The 14,626-nt window shown below is 38.1% G+C and overlaps 1 protein-coding gene across 4 annotated transcripts in view; it reads left to right on the forward strand.

Moving 5' to 3' along the window:
• PRORP (protein only RNase P catalytic subunit) overlaps positions 1-14,626 on the forward strand; it is a 135,695-nt gene that overhangs the window by 93,247 nt on the left and 27,822 nt on the right. The window contains exon 6 of one of the 4 annotated variants that reach the window (XR_005790821.1): positions 7,016-7,245. The exons of the other annotated variants lie outside the window; for them this stretch is intronic. The gene's annotated coding sequence lies outside the window, so the exon portion shown is untranslated. The remainder of the gene's footprint in view (positions 1-7,015; positions 7,246-14,626) is intronic. 4 annotated transcript variants of the gene reach the window in all.

Here is a 14,626-nt window from a genome sequence, read left to right on the forward strand (position 1 = left end):
ATTTTGATCGTGCAAAATACTGCATTAAAGTACTGTTCATCTTATTCAGTGAATTTTTTGGTGCCCCTTTAAATTTCGTGCCCAAGGCAAGGGCCTTAGTCACCTCATTCTGGTCCCAGCCCTGCAACTAAAACGGACAGACAAGATCCATGCTTAGCCAGGTGGGCTTTTCCTCCTGGGACTTTGACTCTGGAGGATATAAAGACACAGATGCGGTTAGAGACATTTCACAACGGCAGTGGAAGTCTGTATCCTGCCCTACTGTGACTGTGGTAGAGACATTTCACAACGGCAGTGGAAGTCTGTATCCTGCCCTACTGTGACTGTGGTGTATGTGCCTGCACGACATGCAAGCATGCTCACCTGAGGGTCCAGTGGCGGGCCCCAGAGGCAGTGTCTAATTAACCACTCCTGTGGCATGACCTTGGTTGTGTTACTACTCTGACCTTCTTTGGTCTTGTTCCTCTTCTGAACTGGTGTTGTGGTATTCGAGATTTATATTTCCTTCCTTTTTGAAAATTAGTCATGTTTGTTTATCTCCAGACTTCCATTCTTCCTTCTTTAGAGATAACCAGTAATGGCTGCACAATTATATATATACGTTTTCTTGGTATCTTAGGATGAAATTCATCCAGGCCTAGAAAAATGAACTCGCTTGGAGTAATTATTTTTTTCAGTCAATTCTCTTGTACTTCTTTTCTCATTCAGTCTTTTGTGCAGCATTTCCAACTTGAATATAACTTGGAACTTTTATTTTCTGTTGTCCATAACTTACAAATTGTAATAGTCATTGGACCTGAATATATGAACAGCAGAGATTAAAGGATGCCAGGCTCAGTGGATCTCACCAAAGACCAGCACCAGAGGCATCCATGGATGAAAACAAATGATACTCACCAAGAAACAGCTGGGAGACATTATTCAGTATTTATTATACTCAGAGTCCAGTATTTGGAAAGAATGGCCTCAAAAATTGACATATACTGTAGTCAGTACTGTAACAGTACTACAGATTTGGTTCAAGAACTTCAGAGCATATTCAGTAAAAGCAACAAAAAGCTCAAAATAACAGTTACCTACAGAAAAAGTCATGAGAAATACGGACATACCACTCAGATCCACTGATGGGACTAGCCCTGTCTCCCTGATTTCTGTAGATATCTGGCACCCCCAGTCCAAGTTAGCATGTCCCGATTTTAAAGTCCCCATAGACCACTCTGATGGCCATAAAATAGCTTATTTTGGATACTGCCAAGTCCCTAACACATACTGTCTTTGCCCCATTTTGTACTCTCAAGTTCTTTTCCCAGGCTGAGATTCTAATTCTCTGGTCTCCTTGCTAGGTAGAACTTAACCAGCAGTTCTGACCTGAAGGAGAAGCAGGGTGGGGCGGGGGGGGGAGGCAAGGAAGAGCAGGAAACAAAAAGGTCATGTGCTTAGGAAAAAAAATAATCTCCTTCTGGGCGTTAACTTTCTTGATATTATTGTAGTGAGTTTGCACCACTTTTTGTATTCATCCTTTAATAAATGCATCTCTACCTGTGTTTAATTTTTTTCTTTAGTTGCTTCTCTCCTTTTTTTCTCAATAGAGTCAATAATATTACAATTTTGTTTTTAAAGCCTTACCTTCCTCTTGTCTTAGGTTATACTCCCTGTTAGAGTTTCTAGCTTGGAATTACTCCATATTGTCTGAACACTTTGACATTTTCTCTCTCAGGGTCTAGGGTCCTCCCATGGGAAATGTTTCCTTCCTTTGCTCTTATAAAGTCCAAACTAGTGAGGACCATCATGTCTTTTAAAGCCGTTGTCACATCATCTATAGTTTCCTCCTCGACAGTCTTTATACTCCTGAATAGCAGTTCTCTTTGTTGTTTCCTCTGCTGAGAAATGAAATTGTCAATATGATATCAACTTATCGGGTGCTCTACTTTTACCAGAATGAAACCTCTCACCCATGCTGGGAGAGGTGACATTTCCCGTTACTACCGTATGTCGTGTCTATATCTGTTTTGTAATCTGTGTTAGGAAAGCATCACAGTTCGCCAACCACAACAGCATCATTCGAATAGAACATACCTTTTCAGTGTCATGAGTCTCAGTGACACTTGCCTCCATGTGTTAACCTTTCAAGTTTTCCTTTTCTTGTTATCCATGTTCTAGAGATTGTTATTAGGAATAAGGCCATTATCTTACTCTCCATCTACTTGATTTTTCACTGATAAATTATTGAAAGCCTCTACTATAGTATTCTTTAGGTATCACACCAGCACCTCTATGTGGGAGCTCTTCTTGATTTTACATGGTCTTATTGAGACTTCAGACCCCACTCTATCCGCAGCTTTACTCTGTACTGTCATATATCTAACAGTGGAAATGATGCATATCTTCTTATATCCTCTCTCTATGTATTCCCCTGACGTGTGTGTGTGTGTGTGCCCTTTAATTTCTTTAGGGTCATGGCAGATTTGGAGGCAGTGAACACTTAAGCACCCTGAGTAAGAGGTATACTGTTTCCTGGATAACTATCTTTTAACTAAAATTATAGAAACAGAGTTAGAAATCATAGCAGGGGGAATGAAGGACAGACAGTAAAGTCAAAGCAGGGCTTTTTCAAAAATAGAAAACCATTTTTAAAAAAAATTTTTTTTTCAAAGTTTATTTATTTTTGGGACAGAGAGAGACAGAGCATGAACGGGGGAGGGGCAGAGAGAGAGGGAGACACAGAATCGGAAACAGGCTCCAGGCTCTGAGCCATCAGCCCAGAGCCCGACGCGGGGCTCGAACTCACGAACCGCGAGATCGTGACCTGGTTGAAGTCGGATGCTTAACCGACTGCGCCACCCAGGCGCCCCAGAAAACCATTTTTTAAATTACACCTAGTGTCATCATAATACGTACATCTGAAGATCTTCTCGATCATGGCCATCAGAGTGGTCTATGGGGACCTTAAAATTGGAACATACTAACTTGGACTGGGGTGCCAGATATCTACAGCAATCAGATCAATCTCAAAGTTTTTAAGTCAGATGAACAGTGGGAATATTGAGGACCGATATTATTTATCAAACATTCACGTAGCACTTCTGTGGGAGACAGTTCCAAAGTGCCTTATAAACAATAAATTAATTTACTAAATTAATCATTTAACCTTCATAAAAAACAAATCCTCCTATCAGGTGAGAACCAGTATTAGCTCCCATTTTGTAGATGAGGAAACTGAAGCTTAGAGAGATTAGGTGACATCCCTGAGGTCACAAAGCTAGTTAAGCAAGAGCTAGAATTTGAATTAAAGAAATCTGGCTTGAGCCTATGCTCTAAACACTACATAATGCAGCCTTTCCAATTTATTTTCTTTCTAAAGTTCCAATGGAAAAAAATGTTACAGCCTATACTAGAAAATACCTAAAGAACATGAAACATTACTGAAACAACAACTAATTAAGGATTTTATCAGATGTGTAGCACCTTGACCTTCATAATTATAACTTTCCCCAAAGCTACCTAATTACAATAGTGTTCCCTCCCTGGTAATTATTGTCTCCTTGGTTCTCTCCCCATTTCCCAGCTTTGAAATTACATGGTTTGTATCTAGCTCTTGTTTATCTTTGACCACAAACTCCTTTTGGTTGATTGTGGTATGTTTTGGGTTGAGATTGTGGGAAGTTTATTGATTGTTTCCAGGGTTACACTAATGATGTCTTTTCATCTATTTCTCTTTTAGCTTAATTATAATTTTTCCTGATAATTATTTCCACCTGTCCATGTTCATATCTAATCATTGATATTGATTGTTTTTGCTAGTATCATGAATTAATTTTTTCCATATCTCTGCATAGATTTGTGTTCTTTTCTGAATATATTGTTCTTGCTTGTTTTAAAAGAAACTCTGTTGTAGTTAATTTTATGTAGTATAACATACCACATACATAAACTTATTAGGAACTCTGAATAAGAGAGCCTCAACACTTGAATACCTTGGTAGGGTGTTTTTCTACTGTAGTGAAGAGAGACCCAAGAAAGGAAATCAGTAAACAAAAGGCTAAGGATTCTAATACCTGCCCTTCTTCCCAACATTTGGTATATTTTAGAATTTGTTATGCTTTCCTTTCTGGTAGTTACGACATCTCCCTGGCAATAGTACAATCTGTCTAGTCTATAAATTAATGATTAGAAAAGAACTTTAGAAGTTTTAGCTCCTTGTAAATCAAATGCCCCTAGCCTAACCACAGCTCTGACAAGTTATAATATTAAGTTGTCACTAGACTGCTAGTGACTTAATGACACTAAGTATTACTCTTATAAAAACCATGAGCTTAAGTATGTATATTTTACTGTAGTTACCATAGATTCTGGCTTTCCTTGCCCAAGAAATATTTAACAAAGACCCTTCTGTTGTTGATCTTTGTGCCATGATATTTCTCAAAAAAATTACTTGTGGACAATATAAATTTTGAAATGTAAACACACATTATTCGTTAAATCTTTACTGACTTCCTATCCTGTGCCAGGCATAGTGCTGGGTATTGTGGCAGATACAAAGGTGAGTAAAATGCAGTTCTCTCCTTGTCAAGGAGTTTATAATCTTGTAAATACTCAAGTTGTTCATATGTAGACTATTTATAAGGGCCCTAAGAAGTATTTCAGAAAAACTAAAAAAAAAAAAAAAAATCATAGGCTAAGGAAAACTACTTTTAGCTAAGGAGGAATAAAAGAATACTTTATGGACAGACATCACCATTTAATTGGTTCTTTATGACTAGGTTAGGTTTCTATAACTAGAGCTGAGGAGGTGAGAAAGAAGGGGGGCTGATTCTGTGTGCAGACAACATGTTCAAATAGCACTATGTAGCCAAGTAGTTCTTGGGAGGTAGGGAGTAAAGGGTGTGTGTGGGGGAAGTACTAAATATCACTCTTTTTTTCCTATTGTCAAACACTTCGTACCCATAATACGATGGGATTTGAGAAAAAAGATGAAATTTTATACCCAGTTGGCAATAGTTGGATAAACAACCCAGAAAAATTCACTGTCTTCTTAATATTGGTGGTTATGTTATCTCCAAAATCAAATTTCTTCTTTTTGATTCTAAAGTGTATTTTGAATGGATTCCACTTATTTACCTTAAAAGCTGTGTTGTGACAACACAGCACGTTGGTATAATATTCTCTTGGGAACATGAAGATCACCTGTGGTTTGGGATAACTTCATTTAGGCTTTTCCAGCTTGTACCTACAAATATGAGTCAGTCTGTTCACTTTTGATGGCCCTTCCTCCTTTTCCATCCTGTCTGTCCCTACACTAACCCACAGGTCAGTAAAGAGAATCCCACCCAAAATAAGAGATTCTTTTCACTTCAAAAAAGGGACTCTCTTTACTTCTCCTTGGAGAGTCCCAATTTGTATCTTACAACAAAATGAAGTGAATGAGAATTTGAGCATATTAAAATATTTCTTAAAATTCTAGGTTAAAATTATAAATTAGTTCTTTTTTCTTCACTATTAATAGTTACATAACATGTAATTTAAAGACTTAAAATCATAAGCTCTAGCTTTACACTATAAATTTTTAAAAGATAATAACCAACCCATTAAGCATTATTACCTTTCAAAATGACAAAGAGAAAATATACCATGTAACTTTGATAAATGCATGTATTTAAAAGGGCATGAAGACATTAGCCTGTTGTGTGCCAGACGTTTCATTTCTGTTATTTCCTCCCTAAAAAAATACCAGGATTCCTAGATGTACTGTAGATGGCAGTACTTATATGAGAATGATTAGCAGATGGAGTCTTAAATGAGTAAAGTTCAGTTGAAATGTTCTTAATTTTTCTCATTTGCTGGATTTTTAAAAAATAATCATAAACTTTCTTTTTCACTCATGATGTTTCCGTTCATTTTTATTTCACCATCACCTGACCTCCCTCTCACCTCACCTTTGTTTCAGAAATCACATGTTATACAACCATTTTCCCTTTACATGGCAGTGATTGGAAACCAGGTGATTATACATATAGGATCCTGTGTAAAGTTCTGTAAAATTATTTTTTCTCAAGGAGGTTGAGTGCCACATGGCATTGCTGAAAATTCTGACTGGGACAGGGAGAACACTGTCACCTGTGTTTCAAATACACCATCATTGTATATCTACAGTTCCAGAGTTGATCAAATCTATCTTTGTATGGAGGGAAGTAGCTCTTCCATGAATATGAAAAGCTCTCTCATTCTCCCTAAACGTTGGGAATTTTGCTGTGGGATTCACTGAGTAAATATTTATTAAATGCTAATTATATGCTAGGTCCCGTGCTGGGTAGGCACCTTGCATTATATCCATAAAAGAGCATGGTACCTACCTTTAGACACCCCTTCCCAAGCATAATAAAGTGTGGTAATTCTTATAATAGAGGCATGTAGAAGATAAAGTAAGGCACAGAACGGGAATAGATGGCTGTAGCAGATATTACAGAACATTCACAACATACTGTCCTTCAAGCCTGCTGGCCTCAAGCTCCTTCACAACACAGCACTTGAGGAAACTGCTATCGTTCTATCTAACAACGACAAAAAAACCCATATAAGAAGCCTATTCCCTATCCATGGCACAGTGGGAGAAGTGCTTAGGAGTCTAAGCAGTATACATTGTGCCACCCATTGTGCAAAGAAGGGGAAAGAAAACACACACACACACTTGCTTGTTCATGTCTCTTGAGAAGGCCACCCAACAAGTGGAAAATATTGGTTGCTTCTGGGGAAAGGAGCTAGGTGGCTGGAGGATAGGATGGGAGGGAAACTTTTCAGTGAATACCCTTTGGTTTCTTTTGGATTTTTGAACCATGTGGATTTATTACCCATAGAAAAATAAAGCTTTAATGGCTTGATACATCACATTACCACATGAAGAGTTGTCCTTTATTTGGTGGTTTCTATAACCTACTAAACTCCTAAACATATGGTGGATAGGAGACAGGTATTGCTAAGGATCACGTAAGTATTTGTAACATTTTTGTTTTGGTTACAGGGAACTTCCCACTCTATTTTTCACAGCTCTCAACTAATAGATCCTGATAAACATCAAGTGGCTGTGAGTAGGAGTGGTTCCTCCCAGAGAAGCCAACTACAGATTTTTTATACAGCGAAGAGCTATGTGTTTTGTTTTTGTTTGCTTTTGTTGTTTTAATGGAAATTACAGATGGTGTGTCCCAAAACCCATGGCAGAAAACAGATTGTGAACAGAAAAAATATGGTTCAGTAAGTACCTTTGTATTGCTCAGAATATAGAGCAACTTAGCAAATTTCTTTGGTGAGATGAATTGTTTGTGATATGTCATCAGAGGAATCATAACAGGACATATAGAGGCATCAGCTCTCCTGAAATAAATTTTTGTAGCTGAAATTTTAAGAAACATTGTGAATATGGGGCACCTGGGTGGCTCAGTCAGTTAAGCTTCTGATTTTAGTTCTTGATTTTAGTTCAGGTCATGATCTTGCAATTCAGGAGTTTGGTTCCTGCATTGGGCTCTGTGCTGACAGGGTAGAGCCTGCTTGAGATCCTCTCTCTCCTTCTCTCTCTCTGCCCCTCCCTCACTTGTGCTCGAGTGTTCTCTCTCCCTATCTCTCAAAATAAATCAATAAAACTTTAAAAAAAAAATACTGTGAATGTGTAAAGAAATTCCATAGAAACAGCCCATATCCTTAGAAATTCTATATCTATTTAATGGGATCATGTAAAGATGATGTTGAGGGTTTTAAGGAAACAGACTACAGGTCTAGTTGAAACCTGATAAATAGAACAGAATGAAAATCAAGGAATAATATAAGTTACCTATTTTATATACATGCATATATGCTCAAGTTCAGAATATGGTCAGTAGACATTACGTGACTGGTTAATCTTTCTTTGTGAATTCTGTTTCTATTAATTGGATAATAAAAACAGCTAACACTATGGTAGTGTATAACAATTTAGAGATCACTTCTGCAGTGTTCATTTTACTTGATCATGTGTTCAAGAATTTATTTGTTGGGGGGGGGGAGTCGTATTATGGTGAAAATCCTCTTCTGACTTCCACCTCCCTGTATGGTTATGGCCATGTAGATACTTTTGATAGAAAAAAAGCAATTGAGTGAACTTTTCTTGACATACTTAGCCTGTTAACTAAGAAGAAAAAAATAAGAAGAAAAGTTCCCATCTATGCCAACATGGTCTTTCCACCCCTCTTTATTAATATAACTTTAGCTTCACTCTTAATAAGTCCATGCCAGAGCACAATAAAACTTGGCAAGACAGTTCAAACTGGTTCTGTCATCCCTTCTTTCTCCTCCTACATAACAGGTAGGAATTCCATTCCAAGGTTCTGGATTTTTTTACTTGCTCAGTCTTCCAGTTGAAAGGAATCCTGCTCTAACATATACTTCCCCTCTGCTCTCAAACTTCAGTTTTCCCCTTTTCTTTTATTCATTAATGCATTCATTCATGCAGCACATTTTAATTGATCCTCTTAAGTACCAGGCCCTATTCTTTGTGCCAGGGATACCATGAATGAAACAGAGAAAATCCCCTGCCCTCTTGGAGCTCACATTGTTTTCAGTACATGCCTGCCATCAGGGCTGCTGCTGCGCATCACCCACAGGGGCTCTCACATCTTAGTCTGTGTGAATGTTGCCCTAGAGTTGTGCAGTGCACAGCCAGCTCAACTCCACACAGTGACCTTGTTTACTATGCTTAATTTGGATGTTTGTCAAAATTAATTTCCTATAATAAAGTCAGTCATTTCCCACGTTCAGCATTGCCAGAGTGCAACTCTTTTCTTTAAGGAAAGCACATAAGTTCTCTCCCAGGGGGTGGAAGAAGTTTTGTGGAGAAACCAACCTTTGTCTTTCTTCAGACTACCTGTGTTAAGTTGCTCTCAAATTCACTTACCACTTCTTTCTTTACCTTCAGTAGTAATTGGAAGATTTTTTTCTTTGCCTTTAAAGAGTTCTCTAATTTCTTTTCTTTCTTTCTTTCTTTCTTCTTTCTTTCTTTCTTTCTTTCTTTCTTTCTTTCTTTCTTTCTTTCTTTCTTTCTTTCTTTCTTTCTTTCTTCCCTGTACAGAGAAACATGGGAAGTTTTTTCTAGTTTTCTTTTCCCTCACATGATCACAGCATCTCTCTTTTTTTTTCTTCCGAGCTATGTGGTTGCTCATCCACCTTGATTTGCGGTCAGTAAATGCGCAGTTGGTAAGAAGTCTGTGCCCTGTATTTTGAAGAGAGAGTTGCATTTCTTGTATTTATTTAGGAAGAGAGATATGAAAAAAGAATAGCATTGGATTCCATTATACCATTATCTTGCTTTTTGAGTCTGTGCAGTTCTAAATTCTTTAAACGTTAGGTTTTCTCTGTAACCAACATATGAAGCTGAAAATATTGATAATTTCACACACATACACACACACACCCCATCTGGAATGACTTTGAATTTATTTAAGAAAGCTGTCATGTCAAGATTAATTATTAGAATGAATGTATGTTTGAAGAGAGTAATTCTTTGTGCATTTGGGTTGGAAAACTTGAGACGTATATTTGTTTGAACATCTGTTATAGTTAGAATCAGATGGGAAGGTTTAGAGATTGTGCAATTAGGGAATGTTTTCTACCCACAAATTCTCTAGCTGTGTGCTTCACATTTGTTAACAGGCCCAGGGATGCTTGAATTCAAGTCTGCTTTGGAAGCTAATATTCTTAAATATTTTGTTTCCTCGATCTTTGCTGAAATGATCAACAGCACCAGGCTCCATCAAAACTTTCCTCCATGACGTGGCTCATTTGACCTGTGATCCTTTCCATGTCCAGCTTTCTACAGCTTCCATCTTTGTTGCAAATTGCACCCTTTATAGACCAGTGGGGGACCTCTATTTCTAATAATTTGGGGACGTACACTAATCATATATAAGACATGAGGGCTCCTCTGGCCTTAGTTTTTCTTGGCAGTTTACTTGCCTCATCCTTTTTAGGCTTCAAACATGGTTAACTCTCTCAGATCCTTTTTCTCTTTCAATTCTTGTTCCCTATTTGTAATATTTCATAACTGAATGCCTTAATCTAGGACAATTTAACATCATCTTCACTGCTTAGTTGAAATGACACTCTTCAATGTTACTAGTGACTTCTGTGGGGAGATAGAAGCTAGTATTTGTTGAGTATGTTCTGTGGAGCAAGCAGAAGGTGCCTGTGCAAGGCACTTTTATATGTAGCATCTCGTTTAATTCTCACAGCGGATCCACACATAGTGGTATTTCTTTCTTAAGGATAAGGAAACTACAACTCAAAAAGGGTTAAGTAATTTGTCTCATAGCTAGGAAGGGGCAAAGTTACAGGATTATAAATACTTCTTTCCAAAATCCATGTTCTTCTATAACAGATCTATTTGTCCCTCTTTCCTGAAATTCTACTTTGGCCTCTTTGTATCATGCTTTTGATTCTTTGGATCTCCATTGCTTTAATCACTAACTCATAAACAGCTAGCTTGCTCTAGTTTCTCTCTTCCTAAACTTCTCAAAACTTCTCAAAAGACTAGTATACAATTTCTTTCTTGCTATCCATTTACTCCCTAACCCCTAAGGGATGGCTTAGCCCCCATCACTTTTTTTAAATTTTTTTTTTTTCAAAAAAAATTTATTTATTTTTGGGACAGAGAGAGACAGAGCATGAACAGGGGAGGGGCAGAGAGAGAGGGAGACACAGAATCGGAAACAGGCTCCAGGCTCTGAGCCATCAGCCCAGAGCCTGACGCGGGGCTCGAACTCACAGACCGCGAGATCGTGACCTGGCTGAAGTCGGACGCTTAACCGACTGCGCCACCCAGGCACCCCCCATCACTTTTTTGAAACTAGCCCCACTGAGGCCATCAGTAGTTTCCTAATTGCCAGTTCCAGTGGACATATTTTAGTCCTTGTATTAGTCCATTTGAGTTGCTATAACAAAAATACCATAACCTGGGTAACTTTATAAACAACAAACATTTATTTCTCACAGTTCTGGGTGCTGGGAAGTCAAGTTCGTGGCTCTGCAGATTCAGTGTCTGGTGAGTGCCTGATTCTGTGTTCATAGATAGCCAACTTTTCACAGTGTTCTCACATGACAGAAGGGCAAGGGAGATCTCTCTGGCCTTTTTTCTAAGGGTACTAATCCCATTCAGGAGGGGTCTGTCCTTATAACCTAATCACCACCCCCAAAAGACTCCCATCCCCACTTAATATCACACTAAGGGTTAGTGTTCAATATGTGAATTCAGTGGGGAGATACAGACATGCAGACATTTTCTCTTATATTTAGTACTTTATTTTTTTTTTCTTCTTGAAATGTAAATTCTGTGAGTCCATACTCTTATCCTTCTTCTTGTACTCTGACCATTCCTTGTCATCTTTTATACTTGAGCTCCTCTTACCCCTTAAGTGTTGATATTCCCTGAAGCTCTGTCTCAGGCTCCACCTTAGTGGATCTCATCCACTTTCTGGGCTGTCAAGTTCCAAATCTGCATCTCTACCCTAGACAAGTACATACTTCGAACTAAGAATGTCCAAAACTGAAGTCAGCATCTTCAACCCTAACCTCTACTCCTACAGATGATACCACCATCCTTCCAGGCATCCAGTGTAGAAACCTGGGCGTGGTCTGTGACTCCTTCCTCTCCATAGCCCTCAAATCCAGTCATTCACCAAGTCTTGCCAATTTTACTTTCTAATTATTTCTCAAATCAGTTCTCTTCCTTCCCTCTGTTCTATAGCCTTCTCTTCAAATCTTTATTAGCATTTGCTTAAATAGCTACCATATCCTCGTAACTGGATTCTCATCTCCAGTTTTGTTTCTTTCAAATCCAACCTATCCTACAGACAAAAATGTAAATCTCAAACTTAATTTACAGTGTAACCATAGATTTACATTTGATGTTTTGACCAAGGAGATATCTGAATATGTCAAAAGATTTATTTTGAGGGCCGCCTGGGTGGCTCAATTGGTTAAGTGTCCAACTTTGGCTCAGGTCATGATCTCAACGGTTCGTGGGTTCTAGCCCCACATCAGGCTCTGTGCTGACAGCTCGGAGCCTGAAGCCTACTTTGGATTCTGTGTCTCCCTCTTTCTATGCCCCTCCTCTGTTTGTGCCCTGCCTTTCTCTCTCTCAAAAATAAACATTAAAAAAAAAAAGATTTATTTTGGGAACAGATGTGAACTATTTTGTTAAATTGTTCCCTTTTCCAATGTAGCCTTTTTATCTTCTTGCACTTTAGATATAGTACTTGATTATGCAGTGGAGCAAACAAAACTCTAAATATACAATGCACATAACCATTTTGTTTTTATTAACATCTTATTTTTCTATCTGTTTTATATGAAGGGACAGAAACTAAAACACACACACTAATAAAGTTAGACACTGTGCTTAAATAACCCTATGAAGTAAGCAATTAACTTTCCATTTTACAAACTGAGATGCAATTAAACCATTTCCTAGAGTAAATAAATACAAGTAATAGATTCAGAATTCAAATGCCAATCTGACTCCAAAGTTCATGGTCTTCCCACTATGCTACTCTTCCTGTGTTGTGTATGTTGTTCTGTGTTATAATTTCCAAACCTGCATATGTAGCCCTCTCCTCACCAGGTAATTCTGGATTTGTCATACCTACAATTTAGGATAGCCTAGAATCCCAGAAATTGGGATGAATCCCAGAAAGTAGAATGAATAGCAGGAAAAGTAACCTGGCAGTGATCCAGGAGAATCCTGGTTGGAAGACCAGTCAGGAGACCTAATTGCATCTTGAAGTCAAGTGATGACAGTGAAACCAAGAAGAAATGAATGTGCTTAAATCAAGGAGTTAAAGCATCTTTGCAAATATATGTCCACTCTTTTTTCATGAAAACTTAATTCTCTTAAAATCGTAATCTTTTAGGATCTGTCAAAGCCATGTATAAATGGACCACATTTTTGTGCTTTCATAGCCTAACAATAACAATATGTAGTCTTTTACAGCTTACTGAGTCCTTTCATAGATATTATCTGATTTTATCCTCACATGTTTCTTTGGAGTAAGTGGTTGTATTTTTGTCATTTTACATATGAGGAAACAGGCTCAGAAGTTAAGTGACTTGCCCAGAGGTTAACAGCTGTCTAGTACTGCACGGAATCCATATACTGTGCTTTTCTCAGAGATGTTCTGCCTCCCCGAAAACGAACAATATTTCTCAAAGCAAATGATCAAATTCTCACCGTTTGAATGCCAGCTTGGCAGCATATCATGAGTTGGTTAGATCAGGCAGTGGGTAAATAAGAACAGATGATCTGATTCATGCTATGGGCTATGGACTGAATTGTGTACCCCTGCCATGTTGAAGCCCTAACTACCAATGTTTAGGTTAACATGAGGTCATGGGGGGTTCTTATGAGAAGAGGAAGAGACCGGAGATTAGTGTCAGAAGAGGAAGAGACAGCTCTCTCTCTCTGCCACGCCAAGGACACAGTGAGAAGGCAGCTGTCTGTGAGCCAGGAAGAGAGCATTTACCAGAATCCAACCATGCTGGCTCCCTAATCTCAGACTTCCAGCCTACAGAACTATGAGAAATACATTTCTGTTGTTTAAGCCACCCAGTCTATGATATTTTGTTACGGTAGCCCAAGCTGACTAAGACAGTTCATAAAATGATTTTCTTGTGATAACTCCCAACTGCAATATTTTCTAGAATTTGATGCCTGCCTGGTCTACATCTTACAAACAGTATTGTCCTTCCTTTTGGCAGGTGACAGATAACAGGCACATTATTGCTTCTGCATTTCCTATATTGCCTAATAGGAGTAAGTAAATGAAGCCATACCATTGCCATTTCAACTCCGTGGTATGTCACACTGAAATAACTTTCCCATGGACATGAATTGTCCTGCCTTGTCCAACTGGAAAACCAAGGGTCTTCTGCTCTGTTCTCTATTTAAAAAATGAGAAAAGTTTTTTTAAACAGAGTGCTTGATAGGAATGTTGTGCAGACTGGCACAGAGTTGGTGGTTTATAAATCATTTCACTATCACCAGAGTTACTACTCAGACTGCATTCTGTACACATACATTCTAATTTTAGCATCCTTTAAAAATATTGTGGCTACCATTTCCTGGATAGTGGTCAAATTTTAAACCATTCTTTTCTTTGTTTTAAAACTGACTCAGGTAAGTTTTCTCACTTTGCCTGTTTCTGTTTTGGAAAATCATGCCTTTGAAAACAAATTATTTTGTTTATTCCCATTCATAGATAGCTTTGGGGCATATATGGGCAGGCGCATGTGCATGTGAGAGTGTGTGTGATCATAGTCATTTCTAAGGCAACCAGTTGTATTTTGAAGCAGCAAATAATCTCAAGGACAGCTATTATGCCACCTACTTTTGGATGTATCATTTTCCCAATACTCTCTTCCTAGGCGTATATGCAGGAGAAACCAAAATTTAATTCAAGTAAACATCTGTGAATTCACATATAGAATCAGACTGCACTTTTTAGCATATCAGAAGGTCTTAGTAATTTTCTGACTATCTGAAAATTTCTGACTATCTGAGTCTTAAAAATTAATACCTTCACCTACAGTATGGACATAATTTTGATGAAATCTT

This window comes from Herpailurus yagouaroundi, unplaced genomic scaffold (genome assembly GCF_014898765.1).
Source record: "Herpailurus yagouaroundi ecotype Mexico unplaced genomic scaffold, PumYag 141, whole genome shotgun sequence".
NCBI classification, from domain to species: Eukaryota; Metazoa; Chordata; class Mammalia; order Carnivora; family Felidae; genus Herpailurus; species Herpailurus yagouaroundi.